At 40.7% G+C, this 23088-nt stretch overlaps 1 protein-coding gene across 1 annotated transcript in view; it reads right to left on the bottom strand.

Annotated features, from left to right (window-relative positions):
* The window catches only part of SLC7A14 (solute carrier family 7 member 14), a 111899-nt gene extending 105094 nt beyond the window's left edge, over window positions 1-6805 (bottom strand). The window contains exon 1 of the mRNA XM_025869624.2: window positions 6617-6805. The gene's annotated coding sequence lies outside the window, so the exon portion shown is untranslated. The remainder of the gene's footprint in view (window positions 1-6616) is intronic.
* Window positions 6806-23088: the final 16283 nt, after the last annotated feature.

Below are 23088 nucleotides of genomic sequence, written 5' to 3'. Positions count from 1 at the left end.
ATATAGGGCAAGCCTCGGTTACTTTATTAAGCGAATGATTGCTCGCTACCAGCACAAGTTTCAAAGCTACATTGTTAATTCTCCTTCTTTCCTGGGATACAAAATTATTGAAATCCTCCAAGCTAAAGACACTGAAAAGTAAACACTTTTCAGCTCCAAGGTAGTGTATTTTCCTCCTTCCAAGAGACAAACAATTCCAATGAAATGAATAAACCATGATTCCCAACAAAGGTGTCTATTAGTAAAACCAGCATGAGCTACTAAAGACCAGAGTTGACAATCTCATTAATTTTCCCTTTAGTAATATAATTTCATATGCAACAAAGGCCTGAGAATGGCATGCTTGACCAGCATTTGGGGCTGAGAGTATGTTTCAGCTATTTCTCTGGCAGAGCATCTTATAAATTGCCATTCATGCCTTAACAAAGTCTGAACAAAGGTAAACTAGGTTCCAGAAAAGAAAATAACTTGCCAGAGCTCCTGGAACCAGAGATAGAATCTAGAGCCCTGAGCTATACTCAGCTTGATTTCTCAGGTGCTTCTGCCCCTCCCCCCAATAAATAAAATTATTACTCATTGAGTTTTCAGGATTAATAGCAAACATAATACAGTTAAGACTCATCTAATGGAATAGCTTCCTTTGCAGGCTTATTTTCTATAATGCCTGAATTGTGTTAACTTTTGTGTTGTAAGACAAAAATATTTAAGCATCAAAATAGTGATCTACTAAAGAAGGCTTGACGGCGTTTGTGATTTCCTGACTCAGTCAGGGATATAAAAAAAGCACTCCTACTTGAGTTATAAAAACTGTAGATCAGGGTTCAGGTATAGGCAATAGATGCCAGGTTTGGGAGTAAATGTTAGCTAAGTTGTAGGAGTGCTGTCAACATTGACTCCATCTTTGGCCTTTCATCTTGTTCATGCCTATGCAGTGACCTTCCTTGGGGCTAAGTGTTCAGGCCCCTTGGAGGTTAATATGTGCCTTGGTCAGAATATGGGAAGGCTTGTTCTGATTGTCCCTAAAGTGGCACACAGAAGTCTCCACTTTAGATGATGAATAGAGATGACTAGCACACAGGTGGTGTCACTTTAGATAACTACGCTTTGACCTCACCACAATGCCCCTTGTTCTATAAAAGGTATGGATTAAGGTTCAGAGGTGGTGGAGAATAGCTGCATAGTGCCCTGGACCTTCTGGCCTCCCAATCCCCATGTCAGTAAGTTAAGTTTCCACTTATGACCCCCAACAGATTTTACCTTAGAGAAGGGATAGTATAAAGTGTAAAGATCCTTTATTTAAGGTCAGCATTCTTAATATAACTTTAAGAATTCAGTCAAACTGATAGTCTTTACTTTTATTTTAGGTTAATCAATGCATGAAATAGAATTATTTTTGTTTTTGTCAACTCATGAGATGGGTAGAGGCTCAATAAATCATCTCCTTCACCCACCCATGCTGAAGAATATCAATAATACTTTTTCTATTATCTGAACCACTATTGTCATGACAGGCTAATTACTGACAATTGACTTAAAGCTATTAGTTAAAGAGGGGTACCTGGGTGGCTCAGTTGGTTGAGTGTCTGACTCTTGATTTTTGGCTCAGGTCGTGATCTCAGGGTCTTGGGATTGAGCCTGCATCAGGTTTCCTGCTTAGCAGGGAGTTTGCTTGTCTCCCTCTCCTTCTGCCCCTCCCCCTGCTCCTGCACTTGCTCACGCACGTGCTCTTTAAAAAAAACCTTTTAGTTAAAAGGGTAAATGCTGTTTCAGAACCACTGAGACTTCCTAGGTATTTTTTTTTCCTGGAAAAGGGAAAATTTTCAGGGCGAAATAAAGTAAACCAGGAGCAATAAACAGTATTTCAGTTCATAGAAATTAACCAATAAGAAATCTCAACAACCAAAAAGATTTTTCTTCAGCATTCTACTTTTCAGGGAAAAATGACAAGAAAAGCAAAATTTATTTATCTGGGATTAAAAACATTCAGAAATGCATTCAGTTTAAACTACCCTTTTTTTAAATATACTATACTATATCTACATGAGATTATATACTGTAACTACATGAGATTTTTATATACTATACTATATCTACATGAGATTATCAAGATCTCTTGTAGATACAGTATAGTATACAAATATATACTACATATTTGTATACTATATAATAAAATATAGTATATAAATAAATATCAATCATGCGCTCTGCAAAGTACTTTCATTTACCTATACTTTGAGTCTCACAATAACCTTTTGAGATGGGTGTTGCAATTCTCATCACCATTTTACAAATGAAGGAATGGAGCTCTAGAGGGCCTTATAATGTCACCAAATAGTATGTGGCACACTTACTACTATCTCCAAGTCCTGTATTCTTTCTATATTTATCATACTATACTTACTAAGACAAAATGCACGTATATAAACACATAAACACACACATATATATACATGTTGTTACATGTATATGTGATGTATATATATGTATATATATGTGTGTATATATATATGTATATGTATATGTATATGTATAAATATGTATAAAACTCGAATTTTGAATAAGAACTTCCAGGTTATTTCTAAGCTGGAATCCAGGAAACCAGCAAGACCCATTCATGGTTTTACTCCATGGTAAAATGGAATCCATATGAAGCAAATCCCATAGTCGCCAGCTCCTTTAGTGAGACATATATTCTCCTTGCTAGCCTTATTGTCTTGAGGCTATTTGGGCTTTTGGGGGTGTCCTAGGCCACAAGTGGCTTTTCCTCCTTTCTTGGCAGAAGTTTCAAAGCAAAGTGTCCAGTTCTTCTTCCCGGTTCCAAGTTCTCAGTTGCCATGGGGATGTTTTTAGCACTTTCCAAAGCAGCATTGTCCAAAAGAACTTTCTGCAATGCTGAAAATGTTCTATATCTGCACTGTTCATTTAAGTAGCCATTAGCCACATATGGTTATTGGGCACTTGAAATACGGCTAGTGTGATTTAAAAATTGAAGATTTTAATGTTAATTAATTAAAATTTAAATCTTAATGTACATATGGCTAGTGATACCATATTGGGCAGAGTGGTTCTAGACAGTTTGAGATTATGGTTTACAGGCCCAGAGCATCCCAGCAACAACATCCTTGCAGGATCACTCAGTGAGGGTACAATAGAAGTTATGTATTTAGTTATGAGTTGTGTCTTGGTAATAGATGGGGTTTGAAGCAGAATGTTAACATTAGAATTAAGAAAGTATATAGGGATCTTTAAGTAAAAGATAACAAATGAAGGGAGAATATTTTGTGGTAAATATTGAGATAAAAGAACAGAACATTACCATTTGAACTGAATTTGGATTTCTAAACTTTACATATTGGAGCAGGGTAGAACAATTCAATTCAGTATAAAAATTTCCTCCTTGCCAATGTAATTATTAGGGTTATAAGAATCTAATTAATAAAGTTGGGATTTTATTAGGGGCTGAAAGAGAAGCAAGAAGAAATACATAGAACATCAGATCTGCTGCATGTTAGAGTGGACTAGAACTCTAGGACCATCTCTAATGAAATGATCTACTTGACAGAATTGTGAAGATTCGATGAAATTATTTATGAAAGGACCTAGGATAGTGCCCCACAGTTGATTGATATTAGCCCTTACAACGATCATATAATTCTGCCTAGATCTTTTTAAGGCCTCTTCCAAGTACCTGTGAGAACATAGGAAGATGCTTAGGATAATTTATTTTGGAAAAGTTATTTTGTTGGGAATAGACCATAGAACAGGAAATACAGGCAACACAAAGGCAAGTAGAGGAATGCCATAGCCCCATCCCCATTTGCAAATTGCTACCATAGTGAGAACTGATGGTGAGGAAGGTGGGTCAGGTATGTTGGGCCAGACAGCACTGAAACAGCGAGACCAGAGGGGAAAAGAATAGGAAGGTAACATGAGTGTTTGTATTTTAGGTATTTGTATTTGTGGTTTTTTACTGAATGTAGTTTACTGATGCTGATGTTCTTGTCAAAGATAACCAAAGAAAGAAGCAGGGAAGAATATTTGAGTCACCATGAGGGTAGTGGAAAGGACACTGACCTTAGAATAGAGTTAATGGGGTTCCAATCCTAACTTTTCAATCATGAGATTTAGACTAATAATGGTCTTTTGGTCCCCAAATTCTTCTTCTTGTAAAACAGTGATCTGCATGGTGCTGAATGACTTTTAAGGTTATTCCAGCCCTAAAAGTCAGGAGTATAATTCTAAATATCAAAGCACGTGTAGGCTCTAGTCCTCCAGATCCCATGAAGCCCTGCTGCTCTATCAGGAAAGCTTGTTGTTTTAGTCCTCTAACTTGTTTTTGTAATCCTAAAGCTCAAGTTGTGTGAACAGGGGTATCTCAATCAGCATGCACAAAAGCAGTTGGTATGGTGGGAGTGAGTGACAGTGGGTGGGTGAACAGATTAAAGAGGAAAGGGTTGGAAGAGAGTAGTGTGTGTGAAAAAGAACGTAGACCTTCCTCTTTTGACATTCTTTTGCTATATTCTCCAATAACAGCTCTCCAAGGCCAAATGCCAAAATGAGGGCATGAAAATTGCTTGGAGTTTGTAGTTAAGCAGATCTGAATTTGAATCCAAGCTCTGAATTCAAGACATCTAACTTCAGTTTTCTAACCTTTGTGATATTTATAGTTAGCAACCATTATGAAGATTAAATGAGATAATATTACCCAGCAGATAGTAGGTGTTCAGTAAATATTTTCTTAACTTGGTCTCCCCAAATTGGCTCAATTCTTTCCCATTTTACCCATAATATAAAAGACTAGTCAAGGAAACAACCATGCAGGGCTGCTTAGAGATCTATATCTAGAGGATGTAAACAATCTGTGGTGGGGAGGGAAGGGTGCTGAAGAGAGAAAAACCATAGCCATAAATAGACAGCCCAGCCACTCCATTAACGAAGCCTCTTCTTTTGGTAGCCTCACAGTTCTCTGGTTCCTGAAAGTCACAGAAGTGTTTACTGCTTTTCCAACAGTTTACCAGTAGGAAGATTCACCGCACTGACAGAGGGACATAGAAAGTGGAGCCACACGTCTTATTCCCACCTGAAGTTAGCAAAGCTGGATTCTGGAGTGACACACATTCCTTGCTCCTCTACCCAGGAGTCCGGAAAACCTCCTTCCAAGAGGAGTCCGGGGGAAGGCAGAGAACCGGGGAACACAGAGCACCTATACCTGTCTCTCCAGCTCGCTTATTCCACATGATCCTCCTTTACATGGTTCTAACGCAGTTTCTGCTTGCGGGAAACGCTGGCAAGCAGCGAGCCGCCAGTTGCCCCGCAATATTACCGCCCAGCCTCGCCGAACTTTCAGCACCGCGGACAGCGCCCTTCCCAGCCGTAGGCTCTGAGGCCCAGGCTCCTCCCTGGAGCTGCTCTGCTGCCTAAGATGTTCTTCAGGACCCCTTACCCTGGGGGACAGGCGGGTTTACACTCTGTGGTCCTTGGCCAACTCCTTCCAGTGACTGGCCCCGCCACTCCGACGAGATCCCACCTGCTCCCCCTCCCAAGTTTTTCCTTTAAATTTGCATCCAGTTCGAGACTCTCAGTTCAGGCAGAACTCTGAATGGAGCCTCGCACAGGTAGTGGGGTGAGGAGTGCCAGGAGCAGGCGAGAGAGCCCTGCTGTTCTAGTTTTCCTTCCATCTTTCCCCTGCTTTCCCTTTGCTTCTAGTCATGTGGTGACTTCTATCTTACTTTTCCATCACAATATAAAATACACTTTGGGGGTGACTCTGGTGGGAGAAGGAGGTTTGGGACTGCATCACGCGAGGCCACACTGCCCTACTCTGGTGCTCTGGATTTGTAAGAAACTGATGTATTTGGGATGGGGGAAGAGAGGAGGCTCAGACACGGTGAAGTGTAGGCGAGAATCCTCTCCCCCGGGCTGCCCGCTCTGGCCAGAGAGCTTCCCAGGACATTTATCCCATCACGTCCTTCTCGCTGCCCCGCCGCGTATCACCACTCTCTGGGGACAGATGCCCCTCGTAGCGCACCAGCCTGGTCTGGGTATCCGGCTGAGCTGGAGTCCTTTTGAAGAGTTTGCTCCCAGGTAAAAGGACAGACGTTGTCTCCGCCCTCCCCTCCGGCTACGGCCGGAAAAAACGTCCCTTTCTTTCCGTGGGCTCAGTCCGAGGCCGAGAACCTAGCTGCGGGAGCCGGGTGTGTGACAAGGCAGGGAGGAAAGGACAGGCCCGGCATCTGTGGAGACCCAGGCGACCCGGACACTGCTCGAGGCTCCCTCCTCTGCCTCTCACTCCGGCCGCGCCAGGGCTGCATTTGCCCCAACCCCACCTGGCCGCTCCCGTGAGTCGGAACCCGGCGTCCCCCGACCCCGGACACTGTCCAGGCCCCATTCCGGGCCAGATACGAAGAGATCCCAACCCAGCTCCCTCCTTCTTCCAAGGGACCCCTTCCCGGAGGGCGCCCTCAGCCTCCGCGCCATGTTCCTGTTTCCCCCCTCCCTGTGGCTCCGGCTCCCTGGTTCATTCAACAAGAGGCGACCATCCTATTCGCGGGGGTCCAGTTTGGGTGCAGGGGGCTCGGAGGGGGACAGACTGCGGCGAAGGGGGACGTTCACTCACCGGAGGGCTGGAGGCGATTAACTGGCTGCAGGGACTGGTGGCTAGCCGTCTGCACTTACAGCGCCAGAGTCTGTCTCTCCCACTCTGATGCAGAGTGGTGGTGGCAAAGGAAGGCAGGAGGCAGCCGCTGCTGCTGAACAGCTCCTCAATTATTCAGTTCGCCCCCCTCCTCACCTCCCTCCAGACGGCCTGTCAGTCCTCTCTCCAGCTCGCCTGTCTCCGCCTTCCTGGAATCACGTGGGCGGCCCAACTCCTTACATTATTGAGCCGAGGCCTCTCTCCAGACGCCCCCGCCTCCCAGCGCGCACACACGCACACACAAGACACACACACACACACACACACACACACACACACACACACACCCAGCTATATGCCACTCTTAACTCCTCTATGGCCTACTGAGCCTCCGGGTGCCTCTTCCAGTATCTCAGGCTGTCCTAAGGCTTAGGGGGTCCCTTGCCTGTTCCCTGCCCTGAGAAAGCAGGACCAGGCAGATGTCTGCAGTGTCGGTGTGTTGAGAAGGCATCCTCCAGCAGCTCCACCTTTGCTGGACTTGGCGCTGAACAACGCAGGCTCTCCAGACCTGCTTCCTACCCTCTGAAAGCTTCCCTCTTCCTTTGCTGAGCCTTGCTGCTCTTAAATTTCTTCCACTTCCCCAGCATTACTGGAAAGAAAGGATGGGAGAGATTGATTTCTTCTCTCTTCCTAAAAAAGACAAGACCCTCCTCCTTCTCCAAAGCTCAAGTAGGTCAAATTTATCTTTGGGTTCTCAACATCTTATGAGTGGAAAGACTGTGGGTTTGAGATTTGAAGACCCACCAGGAATTCTAGTCTGTGTGACCTTGGGTTATTTAACTCCTATCCTTTCTTCTCTCATCTGTGAATGACCACCTCACAGGACTGTTTTGAGAATTCTAAATGATAATGTTCTTGAAATTGCATGGTGAACACATATTTGTAAATCAATAAATAAGAGTTCTCCTGCCTTTATTGAAATAAATTTCAGAAAACAAGAGGACTGTGATTTGTGCCAGCAGAACGCACATATCTTCTATAAAATTGGGAGGGGCATCTGTGAGGTTAAGTTAGAGAGATAACCAGTCTGAAAGGGGACAGAAGTGACACAAGACTTACATTTTTCACTGGTTCCATTATAGTAAGTATCCCAGAACTGTGTTACAACTCAAAAAGATGAAGACTAGATTGTACCAACCCAGGCATGTTTGGTCTCATCAGAGAAAGAATTACTTAACATGCATTGAGTAGACTGATATAGATGGAAAGTGCCTACATGAATTTTTGCATCTTTGGTCCAAGCCCTCAGAATACATGGGAACTAATGAAATGTAACTCTCTACCCTTGGAAACAAATTCACTGGGCTTGTGTTTGAGAAGAATACTGGCTGACTGATACCGCCTCTCTATGATGGAGCAGTCCAAATCTACCTTTAGGTTGTGGATTCTAGCTCAGAGGCTCTGGTTCTCCCCAGAAAACTCACTGATTGGTGCCAGGACAGTCTTGGTAAGTACACGTAGCTCAAGCTCATTACTATCTTGGAATAGCATCCAGGTCTGAAGTCTTGAGACATCCCCATAATTTAAGGTTATGAGAGTCCTGCAGGGTATGTCAGACCTCCTGGGATACCCAAGAAGCTCTGAAATATTGCAGGAAAGGCATAGAGTTAAAGAATCAGAAGTTTGGAGTCTTAGTGCAGGTTCTGCCCATTACTTATTGTATGATCTTTGGCAAATCAATTACGTTTTCAGAGTCTCACCTTTAAAATGGGAATAGAGGGGTGCCTGGGTAGCTCAGCTGGCTAAACTTCTGCCTTTGGCTCAGGTCATGATCTTCAGGTCCTGGGACTGAGTCCCACATAGGGCTTCCTGTTGAGCAGGGAGTCTGCTTCTCTCTCTCTCTCTCCTTCTGCCCCTCCCTATTGCTCATTCTTTCTCTCTCTCAAATAAATAAATAAATAAAATCTTTCCAAAAAATGGGAGTAGAATGTTTATCTGCCTTCTCCATGAGATAGTTGTAATGCTAAAATGAGATAATGTGTGAGAAGACACACTGTGAAAGATAAAAAGTAAACAAATGCAAACTGTTAATATTATGGACTGAATAAAACCCTGAATTTGTTCTAGATGCATTATGGGCATGACGGGAAGATAGGATTTGTCATAAGATGGGCAGCTACTAAAAGGGTCAATGTATTTCTGTAAGTCTGTGTGTGTGCATGTAACTCAAGGGGTGTGGTGTTTTGAGCATTGTGTTTTTTCATTTTCACTCTTCTGTGATGGACTGCTGGATTAAATCTCATTTTCCCCCCGGCCTTTCATTTTTAGAACAACACCAGCCACAATCACAGGGGTTATGAGTATTTAATATCTGAGATAAGTTTGTGCCTGTATTTCAGGACAGGAGAGTTTAGATTTCTCTGCCTTTGCTAGGTAAAATTGATTTGGGTTAAAAATTCAAAATGGATTTCATTTCAAAGTAAAAAATATTCAGCATCCAGGAGCAATTTCTGGTTATTAATCAGACCTAAATGATGATATGAATCTCCAATCCACTGCCAATAAATCCAATAAAATCCTCACACAAACCAGAAACTTCCAAGGAAGCTCCCCTATCTTTAAGTAGAGTCCAGTCCAGTTTTCTGGTTTATTTCCTTTTAATATTCCTTAGAAAGTATCAATCTGACCTCTTTATATTTAGAGAGATCAAAAGACCAGAAGGTGCCAACTCATGCTTCTAAACATATCATTTAAAAATATTGTCAAGACTAAGTAAAATGCTGCCTCTGACTCCTACCCACTTTTGTGTTGTCATGACAAAACACAAGAAATGGAAGAATAAGCATGAAATAATTTGCCTCAAAAATGGTGCCTTTATAAGCAGCTACTTAGACGAGTATAAATTTTAGGGAATTTTGGATAGTTTCTCCAGAAATTGCTCTGGGACTCTGAATAATTTTTTTGAACCAGTTTTGAATGCCCAAGTCAACTTTACCTAGCTAGGGGCAGGAAAGGGAGCTTGGGGGACAGATCTTGGATTGATTGCAATAGAAAGTTATACCCTAACAATGATTTCTTTTAGACCCATAGAAAGTTACACCTTAACAAAGATTTCTTGATAAGGTTTCCCTTGGGTTTTACTCCTTTACTTATAAGCTCTTATCTCTTGCCTGTTGACTGTTGCCCTTATAAGCCAGTGCAGACACTTTTCAGCTGTTGGCAGAGCATATATGAGCCAACAAATAGAAAAGCAGTAGATAAAAATGTAGTTGAGCATTTAGAGTCACACACAGCAGGAAAAATTGATGCATATATCAGTTCCAGGGTTAAGCAATGTTACTACAGAGTGACTGCTAATTAGACCTTGAAAGTACACATCTTTGTTTTTTTGTTCTAACTGGAATATGGGAGGGTTGAATCATTTATTCAACATGTTCTAGACACTTGAGATACAGCCACAAACAATACAGAGATGATTCCTGCTCTCCTTTAGCTTACAACATAGTGGAGGGAGTCAGACTCTAAGAAAACAAAGAAGTACAGATAAGTACCATGATGAAAACAAAATGTAGTGTTATAGTAAGGAGTGAAGGGGCACTACTGTATTGAATGGTGGAGAACTGACAAAGGCAAATGCAGGGGCCGAGAAATAAAAGTGATTACTCTGCAAGAAAGGGGCAGTGCCCTCTTACGTAAGGGCTTTTTGCTAAAATTCTGTGTCATTAGCAGGGTAATCTCTAAAATCCTTCATGATAGACCTGCTTGGGTGGATTATGGTTAGGCTATGAGAAAATTGGCCAGATGCCTTAAGAACAATTACCTGTTTTTTGGTCTCATGACTTATGATGATGAGTACCTGATGCTTTCTTCTAGAAGGATTCCAAGCTCATCAATGCTACTGACATTTTCCTCTGAGTGTATTAGGAAGCTGAGAAATCAAAAGCACCACAACAGCCTGGCCAGAGGCTGGTCCAAAACCCTCCAAAGGGAGAGGTGCTTCTGTGTAGCCAGAAGAGAAGAGAAGAGCCTGGTATGTCATAGGCACACAATAAAGGTATATTGAATAAATAACCTGCTGCTAGGATTCTACAAATTAGATTGGAAGTTTGTAAGTCAATTATCTACAAGTAATTATACTCTGGGTATCTAAATTCTAAGAGGAAGAAGGGAGATTCTGTCCTAGCATGTTCGTTTCATTCTTCCCAAATTTACAATGACATATAGCACTTTTCCCACACCCACCCCATGTGGAGTGAATAAAATCCCTTAATGATGAAGCTGTGGAGAAGAGTTAGGAATGTCAAACCAATGGAGTTCCCTGACATGGGGGGAAACATTAGAGCAAACACTTCTTCCCATTTATGATGTTTTCTTTAAATTCATTCACTTTTCTACTTAAATTAATATATTTTGAAGAGGTTTCTATTACTAATTTAAATAAAAAACTGGTATCAGTTGCCATAAATACAAGATAACCATTTAAATAAACACAATGAAAATAAAACAATGTCATTATAGTCAAGCTAAATACTATTCCCTGCCTAGGAACCTGAGGCTTGTTTTCTCCTTATTAAAAAAGAAAATTGGCAACTATAAAGAAGTATTAAAGACATATTGGCATCAAACTGAGACTTTCTCCATGAAGTAATCAGAAAGATTGAAAGACAAGTGGAAAATGAATAACTTCTCACTCTATGATTATATGGCATTTAGTGTTCAGCCCTAGTAGCATCAAAATGAGCATTTCTCCTAACTTTATTTATGTATGTATTTATTTATTTAGAGAGCGGGGAGCACATAGGTGCTCAAAGTGGGGAGGGGCAGAGGGAGAGGGAGAGAACCTTAAGCAGGCTCTACACCCGGCTGCGGCTGGTCTGAGAGTCCCTGGGGGTGGGGGATGTGTTTGATCTCTCCATCAGAGATCATGGCCTCAGCCGAAATAAGAGTCAGAGGCTTAACTGACTGAGCCACCCAGGAGACCTTATATTTCTCCTAACTTTAATGTGCATAGGAATTATGTGGGGATTTTGTTAAAAATGTAGAATTGGACGCAGGAGTCTGTGAGTGGGGGACCCAAGGACTTGCATTTCTTTTCTTTTTTTTAAATATTTATTTATTTATGTCAGAGAGAGAGAGAGAGAGCGAGCACATAAGCAAGGGGAGTGACAAGCAGAGGGAGAAGCAGGCTCCCCACTGAGCAGGGAGCCCCATGCGGGACTTGATCCCAGGACTCTGGGATCATGACCTGAGCCAAAGGCAGACGCTTAACCAACTGAACCACCCAGGTGTCCCAAGACTTGCATTTCTAATACAATTTCAGGAATGCTGGTGTTGTTGGTTCTTGGATCACTCTTTGAGTAGCAAGAATCTAAAGTACCAGTGGTGTTGTGTGTCTCATATTTGGCAATATGCTAACTCTTATTTTATAGATGAGAAAAGTGAGGACTTGGAGGTTATGAATAACCTAAGGTCCTATAGTTGGTAGACAAGCCAGGGCTAAAACTCATTTCATGGGCTTCCTGTCTTTCAGTCTAGTGCTCTTTCCCAAAAGATCTGTAAAGTCACTGACTTGCTACTAGGGACAAAAAAACCTTTTTCAAGGGGCAGTGACAGGAAAGTCAAAGTTTGGATTGCTGTATTCTATAGGTTATGCTATAGTAACAAACATGCGCAAACTGGCAGTAACCTAAAATTAGTATACTTATTGTTGACATTATGTTTCCACTGTGGGTCATTATGGGCTCTGTTCCATGTAGTCACTCTATGCCATTTTATGTTGCTCCATTCCAACCAACATGATACTTCAGAGTTCATTTTGGCAGGCAGGACCAAGGCTGGAGGACCTTGTACCAACAACTAAATGCTCTGGCTTAGAAGTGATGCACATCACTATTATCCATAACCCATTGGCTAGAACTCAACTGCAATTACAAGGAGGGGTGGAGAAGAATAATACTTCCATCTGCCTGGAATGAGAATAGAATCAGATACAGTTAACATTAAAAGTCTCTACCAAATAATATAGTTTCTCTATCACTAAAATTCCATGATTCCATCATATCAATCTTTTCCTTCTTCTCATGATCTCCCATATCTGAGTTTTCCAGGCTAACAAGGTTACCATTAGTCCATTTCTCTCCTGGGTCCTTCTGTGTCATATAGAAAGAAAAGGAAGTTTAATTGCAGAGACTATAGGATGCCAGGACACTTCAGTAATAGCAGGGGCATCAAAAGAAAGAGCCCAGTCAGGGAGAGAGGTTATGGTGACTGTGAGAGGGGAGGGGCAGAGAAAAAGAGAAAGGTAAGGAAAGGAAATGATCATTTCTTTATGGCTTAGAAAATTTAGACCCTTTATTAGGACATTTACGGATTTTGTCCTCATAAAATTCCTCCCTGGTGTTATTAACTTGTTTTACACCCAAAGAAACAGAGGCTCAGAGGGCTTATATAACTTGTCAAGGTCAACACAGAGAGTAAATCAGAATCAATGCCAGACTGTAAACCTAGGGCGTCTCCCAGGGAGTCTAAGAAAGTCACTCTTACAGAGCAAAGCAGGATTGGTCCTGGAGAAGAGATTACTTGTTCACAGTGACATTCGAATTCTTGAGACTTGGCACTGCTGTAGTAGGCATTTGCAGACATACAGCTGAAACATCCGATTTCATAGTGGCTACTATGTGGGATTATACAGTCCTCCTGGGAGGCCAAGCTTCTTCTGAGGGAGGCTCCTAAGGAGAGGATGGAATAGTTAAGGCTAGCATGGATACGGGGGAGTCTTCCTCTGGAGACTGAGAATGATGGGGTCTAGAACTGTCCCATGTGCTGCTGAGGTCATCATGAGAAGGAGCAGGGACACGGGAGTCAGAGCAGGATTTGTATCCAAATTCAACTACCTGTTACTGACGTGGCATTTGGCATGTGGCAAATCATTCAAGTTCTCTGAGGTTCAGTATTCCAGTTTGTGAAAGGGGATGATAAGGCTTAATTGCAGAGTTATGATGAAAATTGAAAATAATATACATAATGTGCCCAGCACATATAGTTGCTCATCAATGGCTATTGTTAATGTTATTAGTAAAAAGAAGATGTATGTGAAAGAAACTGAAGAGGCTCAACCTCCAATTATTTGAGTAGGGTTAACTATGGCAGTTTCCTGTTCTGAGCCTTCATTTGTTCTTGGGAAAAATGATGGAATGGGAGCAGATTTCTCCTTCTAAAAGTTCTTCCATAGACTAAAGTCAGTGAACCGGAAGTCATGGAATTCTCCCAGGGAAAGCTAGGGAATAGTCCTGGTGACCATTCACACCTAATGCAGCAATGAGAAGGGGAATAGTTTGTGCTGAATGAAGGAGTTCCTGGGCCCATCATCAGAATTCCTGAGCCCCAGACAGCAGCAAACTGCTGATTTTATTGCCATTGCCACCAACCAATGACCCATTATAACAATAGGCAATGTAAGGATGATTATGGGTCAAGGGGTGGTCTTTTTTACCCACCTTTGCATGTAAGAAAGGTCACATTAACAGAGGCGACAGCCTCAGCAGCAGATTTGAATACAAAACAATCAATAAGCACCAGAGAGAAATACGGGAAGAGGAATGAAGCTCACATTAATGGGATTGTAAGCTTGCTCCAGTCTCTGCAACCCCTGCTATTGCCACCAAGTGAAGGATGGATTTTATTGGTAGTGGGTCAAGTATGTTCGCAGCACATTCCCTTCATGAGACGGGCAGGCAAATCACTACACTGAGTAAACATCCATCCTGTAAAACAGTGATTATTTTATTGTCAGCCTTTTAAAGATATGTATTCACCTGCTGTGTATAAGCTTTCTCCTGTTTAATTCAATGACTTTTAGAAAATGAGAATATTTTATTCCATTTATTCATTCCTTAAAGCTCTTAAGAAGACCAAAGACTCTGTAAAGCATTCAAACACATTAGATGAAAGCTATGAGATAATTTAGAAAAGGCAGTGAAGTTCCAGTTCCTCTCCTCCAGGTCCTAGTAGAGGAAGGCCTAAGTCAATGACCACAAATACCTGTTTTCAGAATCCCCAGGGAGGGAGAGTTTACAGTCTGGGTGCCCCACTCCCCCTCCTTCAACAAAATGTTACAGTGTTTGGTTATCCTTGCATTGAGGTTTTCTATGTCCATCGTATCAGGTACCAGGAGTGCCTATAAGATGATTCAAGCAAGAGTCGCTATGTTCAAGTGCTTGGAGGACTCAGTCACCCCACTAACTGCAGCCCTCTGTCTTCAGATTGGGTGATCACCCTAGGCACTGGCCCTTCATTCTGTGTTCAGATTGGCTTGGGACACCTTCTCCATGTGGCTTGGGGCAACTACTAATGAACTTTCAGATCCTAAAACATGACTTAGCATCTTGGACCAAGTCTTGAACCAAGTGTTGAAGAATACAAGTTCACTGCTTTCTAGGTTCTGACTCTACAGGCCTCCCTTTTAATTATCTAGCCAAGACTTGTATTATTGCATAGGAGATACACTGAATTATTTCTTGTTTTGATCTATGTTTATATATCCATGTTCAATAGAGGCTTGAGTATCTATTAAAATGGTGATCAAATAGGAGGCACACCTAATCTAATGTATAATGTTATGAAAAATAAGGATCGCTCCTTTTATCCCTACCCTGCCCTGATAAGTAATTGCAAAGGTTTGCTTCATCCATGAGATTTGTTTCCAGTCTTGATCTTTTCTTCTTGTTCCCTGGAATCTTCACCTTCTGATATGAAGATATGGTGATTAAGATGATGATGATGACCGTGCAGTAATAGTGTTGATGCCTTTCCTCCCACTCCCCAGCATCTTAAGCCCTCTACCCAGGCTGAACCAGCTGCTGCTCTTTTCACTATGTTTAGTCTTGGAATCATTTGTACCAATTAATGTATCATCAGAAGAAGTACTTTAAGCTATAGTGGGAAATGAGGCAAAATTAATCTCATCTCACAATAGCTTAAAGACTGTAATTGTTTTGTCCAGAACAGATGCTGACAATGGTTGATTTAACAAGCAAGTGCCCATCTCTTCTGAATTCTGTAAGTAGCTTTAATATCCCTAATTCTTTGCTATGATCTCTGCATTAAACTTGGGCCAATTTCACACATGCCAGTGCTTTTGGCTGGTTTGAAATCCTCATAAAACAAGAGAAAAATCGTCAACATGAAAGATAGGTCAAGAAAGCCACATGACTTTTGGATATGAGAGGAGTATATGTCTAGTTAAGGGAATAGCACTAGGGATTTTGAGAATCATATCTTTTCCCCATGTTGGGTAAGTGAATTACAAGGTAAAGAAATCCTAAATTGTATGTATTGTGTTTATGTTGGGGGTAAAATAATCTTCAGTGATATGAGATATGGAAATGACTGCTATGCCCTGAAGCCTTCCCTGATGAGACTTGGGCTGGTTTAGTACAGTTATTGGAGGAGATGTTTATGGGAGGATACAAGTAAAAAAGCATCTTTTTGGGTGATTTTAACCTGGTTGAAAAAACCAGAAGATTTTTAAATAAAAGTTAGGGGCACCTGGGTGGCTCAGTTGGTTGTGTCTATCTTTGGCTCAGGTCATGATCCCAGGTTCCTGGGATTGAGCCCCTAAGTCAGCCTCCCTGCTCAGCATGGAGTCTGCTTCTTCATCTATTCTTGCCCCAGCCCACTCATGCTCTCTGTCTCTCTCTCTCAAATAATTAAATGAAAATCTTAAAAAAAGTTATAACGGCTAACACATATTGGGTGCTGACTTGATGGGATTTGAGAAACACAGATGTCATTTGGGACCAACATGGGACTTTGTGATAAAAGAAAAAGAGGAAGAACAGAATGCCTAAAGTTGAATTGCTTTGTAGAACTGAGAATTTTTTTTTTATATAGACCCTAAGATGGCATGTGTGAATGAAGAGTAGGTATGAGTGAGGGGCAGTTGGTATCCAGCAGTTTGGCTAGCCTTGCTGTGATCTGAAATAGTGTGAGCAGTAAGGAGAATGTGGCTGTGACTTGATCTCTGCAGTCTTTCTTGTGAATGATTTTCTAAATGGAAGGCTCATGTAACTGAAAAGTTAGGGACTTAAGACACAGCTGGGTTCAGGTGCTGAAAGACCTTCACAAGGTGTTTGTCATGATCTTTTGGTTTTGCTTGTTTCTGAGTTAGCTTCTGCCTCAGCCAAGCTCTCTTCAAAGGTGGCAAATGGCCACCACTGGCTCCAGGCTCACTTTTTTTTTTTTTTTAAACAGGTTAATGACCCCAGTGGAAGGAAAGTATCTCTTTTTCAATAGTTCCAGCACAAGTCCCATGGCTTGGACTGACTGATGTTGTTTGCCCATTCTTTTACTAATCATTAAGTTCAGGGAAATTGAATGTGCTAATTGGCTGGTTTATGCCCGGTACCCATGATAGTTCTAGGATAAGAGGTTAGAACCGCATAAACTACATGGGCTTGGACTGGGGATAAGACACTGTTATCACGGGTGCCTGGGTGGCTCAGATGGTTAAGCGTCTGCCTTCGGCTCAGGTCATGATCCCAGGGTCCTGGGATCGAGTCCCGCATCGGGCTCCCTGCTCCTTGGGAGCCTGCTTCTCCCTCTGCTTCTCTCTCTCCCTCTCCCTCTCTCTCCTCCTCTGTCTCTCATGAATAAATAAATAAAAAAATCTTTAAAAAAAAGACACTGTTATCAGGAGAAAGAAATAGATTATAGGTAGGTGAAAACAATGGAGCTTTTCCACACTTTGCTGCCTATAGCATCCTTTTTCCTTGAGATTACTATTCAGTAGAACACACTTGGGTAAATGCAGTCTTAAGTGATATGATCCTTAAAAAATGTCTCATGATAATCATGGTCTTATGCCTAGAAATTCTTATCTGACCCCATTAAAGTTGTTTGTAAATAAAAGTGACAAATGCATTGCCTGGTTTTTATACCCCTAGGACCTGCCATATTGACAGTGATAACTGTGATTAAATTTCTTCTTAAAAGAACCAGTCTGCATTTGTTCAGTACTGTACACTTTATCAAGTCCCCCGCCCACATACCATCTCATTGGCTCTTAGATGCTATTAAATGTAGTTAATTACTCAATGACCACAGCTACCAGACATCAGTCTTCTTGTCATTAGTTGTCAAAATATCATACCTAATTCCCAGCTCCCTTGAACTCTACCTGTCACCTAGCTGGACTCAAAAACTCTTAATGAAGATGTTAAGTATGTTAATTAACTTTGCCTTACTGAAAATATCTTTCATTTTAGTGCCATAAGAAATTAGCAGAAGAAAGGGCTGCTTGGAAGGAGAAGACTGGCAAATTATACCCAGCTGTTGATCTGAAAAGTAACACAAGGCAATGGCCCAGGCCCCAAGTTATTTATGTTTAAGAGCAGTGGCATTGAAATGGCTTAGTTGGAGTTGCCACTGAAAACTAGGCAATTCATTTTTAACCAAGAATATATAATGTATGTATATATGAATCAGTGAGGATTGTATTTGGTTGTAAGGAAAGGAAAGTCCATTTTAAGTCCAAATTGACTTAAAGGGAATTTATTGGCTCATATAACCCTATGCCTGCCTTAGAGTCTTCTTAGGACAAGAATGGATAGATGATACATGATAGATAGATAGATAGATAGATAGATAGATAGATAGATAGATGATAGATATTATATGTAGGGTAGAGTTCAGCATTTTTTTTGAATTAGTGGCTTACCACAGTCATCAAAAAGAACTTAGCACGGCATCAAAAAGGCTTTACATCTGCCCTATGTGCCATCCAGAAGGGGAGAGCATGCCTTTTTATCACACGAAATCCTAGCAAACATCCTCTCCAGTTTCGTTGGCCTGGATTAGGTCATATACCCCTTCCTGATCAAAAGCTCTAACCAGATATTTGGATTATGCCAATTGATATGCCGTCCCTGCAGTCAGACATGGGGTTGACTTACCCTGAATCATATGTGGGCTGAGTGAACTGGGTTGTTATCAAGGAATGGGAGCCAGATATAGGGGAAGAAACTTCAAACAAAGCCCATTAGAGTAGGATTATATTATTGTATACTCTCCCCCCAACCCAATCTCTCTTACCTTTGAGATATTGTCTATTTATCCTCATTCTATAAAGCATTTCAGGCGGACATCTATAGACATGGGCCATCTATAGGAAGGGGTTGAGAATAACAGAGAGAGTACTGGATTTGGAATTCATTGATGCCACATCCCATCTCTGTGACCTTGGGCAAGTCCCATACCTTATATCTGAAATTCAGTCTCTCTCATTGGATAAATTAGAATAATATTCACCCTACTTACCTGACAACGTTGTTGTGATCAAAGAAAAGATCACTAATTTAGTAGCATTTTCTAGTTTATAATGCAAATGTAAGTTGTTGCTTTTTTTTATGGCTGTCATCATTTAATGAGGAATAGAGATTTCAGAGCAATCACTCAGAGCAGCAGATTTGCTTTGGAAAATGTTCTATCCTAAACTTCCCGTTGCCGAAAAAAGCAGCAGCAGTGGCTTTTAGATATATGGTGCTGAGCACAGGAAACAATGACTTTGGAATAGCTGGAGAAAGACCAGATGGATGCCTCTATGATAAAATGAGTTATTTTTAGAAACATGTTCAGTATCCTAGGACAGTGTCATGTGGGGAGAAATTATGCTCTGCAGTACAAAGTACTGTACTAGTTATTCTCCTTGGAATATCCAGAGGTAAAAAACATGGGTTTTGGAACAGACACCAAATTGTGGCATAACCATGAGCAATCATTAACCTCTTCGATCCTCAGGTTTCTTATATGACAAAGGAGATAATGACACTGACCTCATAATATTCGAGAGATGTTATGTAAGTTGGTGACTAGATAGTGCCAAATGGTGCCTGGCACATAGTAGCTGCTTACTAAGTGGTAACTCCTCAGGCTGCCTGTAATTGGTAAATTTACAAGTGGATAATAATAAGAGGACCTTATCTCTGAAACTTTCTTCTCTAAACATCAGAAGTCCGTAAATATTTTGAATAGAATTCCTTATGTTCTTAATCTTAAAAAATGATTTGGAGATGACATTAAGATATTTATAAATGGTGATTTCCAAATTTCTTAAAGTGTCTTAGCATGCTTGGCTCAATGTTTCCAAGTTGATTTCTATTACCAGAGGGATTTGAGTATAAAATACAAACAGACAGCCATCCATTCATTATCAATACGTCAGTTTATAGATCTACTTCTTACCTTTTTAAGTTTGGAAAATCAATTTTTGTCTTATATACTGGGAATTCCTGCTGGCCAGTATATCTGTGAATTAATAGTTCAGTGTTGGTTAATATTTGTAATAATGACTCTCAGGATATTGTTAGTACCTCTGAATCATCAAACATAGGCAGAGTAACATTCAAATCAACCTTAAGGTTAAATGCATTTTGTTCCATTTAAACTCTTTGAAATCTGTATTTATGGCACAAATTCTATCTTATCACTAGACGTATGTATAGGTTGAATTTGAGAACTTTGTTTCTGGACTGGAAATAATATAGAAATATCAATCTAATTGGGAATTCTAAGTAGACTTTGTACTCTAATAAAAGCTGTAGTTATTGTGCAAATGAATAGAAGTTTATGTTTAAGAATGATTAAACATTTATCAACAGTAATAATTATCGAATACTGTGGGCTGGTAGAATGATCACAGACTAAGAATTAGAAGGTGTAAGTTCTAAACACTATGTATCATCACAACTTTGGGGAAATAACTTAACCTCCCTGCCTTCAACTTCGTTATCTGTAAAATAAGGTAGGTGTAGCAGATGATTGCTGAGTGCCTTTAGCTCTTAACATTTTATATTTCTCTTCTAATATGTAATATGTACTGTGTTTTTTTTTTCAAAGGTTTATTTATTTTAGAGAGAGAGGGTGAGAAAGCATGAGCGGGAGGGAGAGAGAATCTCAAGAAGACTCCATGTGCAGGGCTTGATCTCATGACCCTGAGATCATGACCTGAGCTGAAGCCAAGAGTCAGACACTTAAACAACTGCACCACCCAGGCCCCTGCACTGTGTGTTTTTAGTAAAAAACCAAATTTGGAAAACTGGGGGTAGCTTGTGGCAAATTTATTAACAGTTACTGCCCAAAAGCCATTAATCTTAATCTTTTAATCTTAAGTAAGACATTGTAAAAAAAAAATCACTGTTTAAAACTTGAGTTTTAAGGACTGGGGCACCTGGCTGGCTCAGTTGGTAGAGTATGTAATTCTTTTTTTTTTTATTATTATGTTATGTTAATTACCATACATTACAACATTAGTTTTTGATGTAGTGTTCCATGATTCATTATTTGGGTATAAAGCCAGTGCTTGGGGCAGCTGGATGAGTGTGTAACTCTTGATCTCAGGGTCATGAGTTCAAGCCCTATGTTGGGCCTAGAGCTTTCTTTCTTTTTATTTTATTTTATTTTCTTTATTTATTTGACAGAGAGACACAGTGAGAGAGGGAACACAAGCAGGGGTAGTGGGAGAGGGAGAAGCAGGCTTCCCGCGGAGCAGGGAGGGCGACATGGGGCTTTATCCCAGGACCTTGGGATCATGACCTGAGCCGAAGGCAGACGCTTAATGACTGAGCCACCCAGGCACCCCGGCATAGAGCTTTCTTTAAAGAATAAATAAAATATAAAAATTAAAAAAATGATTAAGGACAGATCTCAGGGAGTAAACTCCAAGTATATAATTCATTATTATTTCTCAGATTGAAGTACATTATTGTGTATAGACCATTAGGACTATAACAAACTAAATTGACAATTGATATGTAAACAGGTCAATTTTGAGCTAATTTACTAATAATCTTCCATTATTAATACATATTACATCAAATGCTTTTTTCAATCTTGATATAAATGAATAACTTTAGTTATAAACACTGTCATCTATTTATTTTATATGCTATTAAAGCAAATGTCCATCAACTGGCTAAAATTCATTAATAATCCTCTAATGAGTATTTGTGTATTTGTTGACAATCTGCTTACATCCTCTAATGACCTGCTCCTTATTTAACTATTAATCATAAAAATACTTAGCACAACAAAAAATATTTAAAATGTCCAATTATGATAAGCACTGGGATCAACAGTGTTGGATGTGTAAACAGCTGTCAGTAAAGACAGCTTGTGTACAATTCTAAAAAGTCAGTGTTGATAGAGGTTAACCTGTTGGTGGACTTTGGTCATGGCATGTTCACTCATGCTACGGTAGTATTTGTGATGGGAACTCCCCCAGGAGCAAATGTAGCAGCATCAATTTCAGCTGATTAGATTGCTGCCTTAAATATGCACCAGCAAGTAACAATTTAAGGAGACAGCTGACATGCAACAGGAGCTAGAGATCAGACACAATGAAGAATGTATTCAGACTTAAGCAATGGGAAGTCAAATGATGCTCAATCTATGTCAAGCCACAAAACTGACATGATTGTTGAGATAAAGAAGACATGCTGTGACCCATACTATGACATGAGGCTTTGTTGAAGAAACAAAATGTGGATTTCTGTGAAAGCAGAAAAAAAGGGAAACTTTAATTATACTTACTGTGGTGAATAGCTAAATATAGAAATATCCTTAGGGTTAGTCTAAATTCAAGATAGCACTTATTACTCACATGGCCTTTTGTATGTTAATTTCAAAGCGCTGTTAGGCACTAACATGTTAATACTATGGCTCTCATTACAGAAAGAAAAAGAGTCTTTCAGGATGGTGCAGGCAAATAAGTAGGGACCAGTGTTAAACCAGGTGTGTCTGACTGTCTGACAACCTGACAATAACAAGAACTACCAAACTCAAATCATCATAAAGAATAAGGAGATTTACCAGTAATCCAGAGGCAGGTACTATCTATGCCAACTTAATCCATTTACGCCATCTTTATTTTTCTGCTGTTTTCTTGGTTCTTCTCTCCCCTCTGCATGGTAGCTTCATGCTGGTATTGAGGTGTTGCCGTAGAATTAAACCTCCTATCTACCAATGAGGGAATATAAAGGCAGATAGATAAAGTATTGCTTCCAGGGACTTCCTTCTAGAAGATCAAGGAGTAACTTATTCAGAAGCCATGAGAAAACCTTTTTTTCCCCTCATCTAATTGATCTAATTGATATCTGGAGCCAATTATAGCAAGGAAGGTGGGATGACCTTAAGTGAATCAAGTCCACCTTTGGGGCTAGATGCGTGGACAGCTTCTGCCAATACAAGGGCACCATGTGTGTGAGGAGTGGATATCTGAATAAAATCAGGGTTCTATTAGGAGAGCAGCAGAAAGAGAAGAATGAATGCCCGGACACTAGTCTAGGATCTGTCTTTACTGGCTGTATGAGATTAGGCAAGCCAGCTAGCCACTTCAAACTTTATTTTCCTTATCTGAATAACAGGGGCTACTCACCTACCTGATATCCAATAATACTGCC

Source organism: Callorhinus ursinus, unplaced genomic scaffold (assembly GCF_003265705.2).
Source record: "Callorhinus ursinus isolate GAN/ISIS: 27379988/994484 unplaced genomic scaffold, GSC_fseal_2.0 scaffold1, whole genome shotgun sequence".
Lineage (NCBI taxonomy): Eukaryota > Metazoa > Chordata > Mammalia > Carnivora > Otariidae > Callorhinus > Callorhinus ursinus.
The sequence above is the reverse complement of the archived record's forward strand: the minus strand, read 5'-3'. Positions and strand labels throughout refer to the sequence as shown.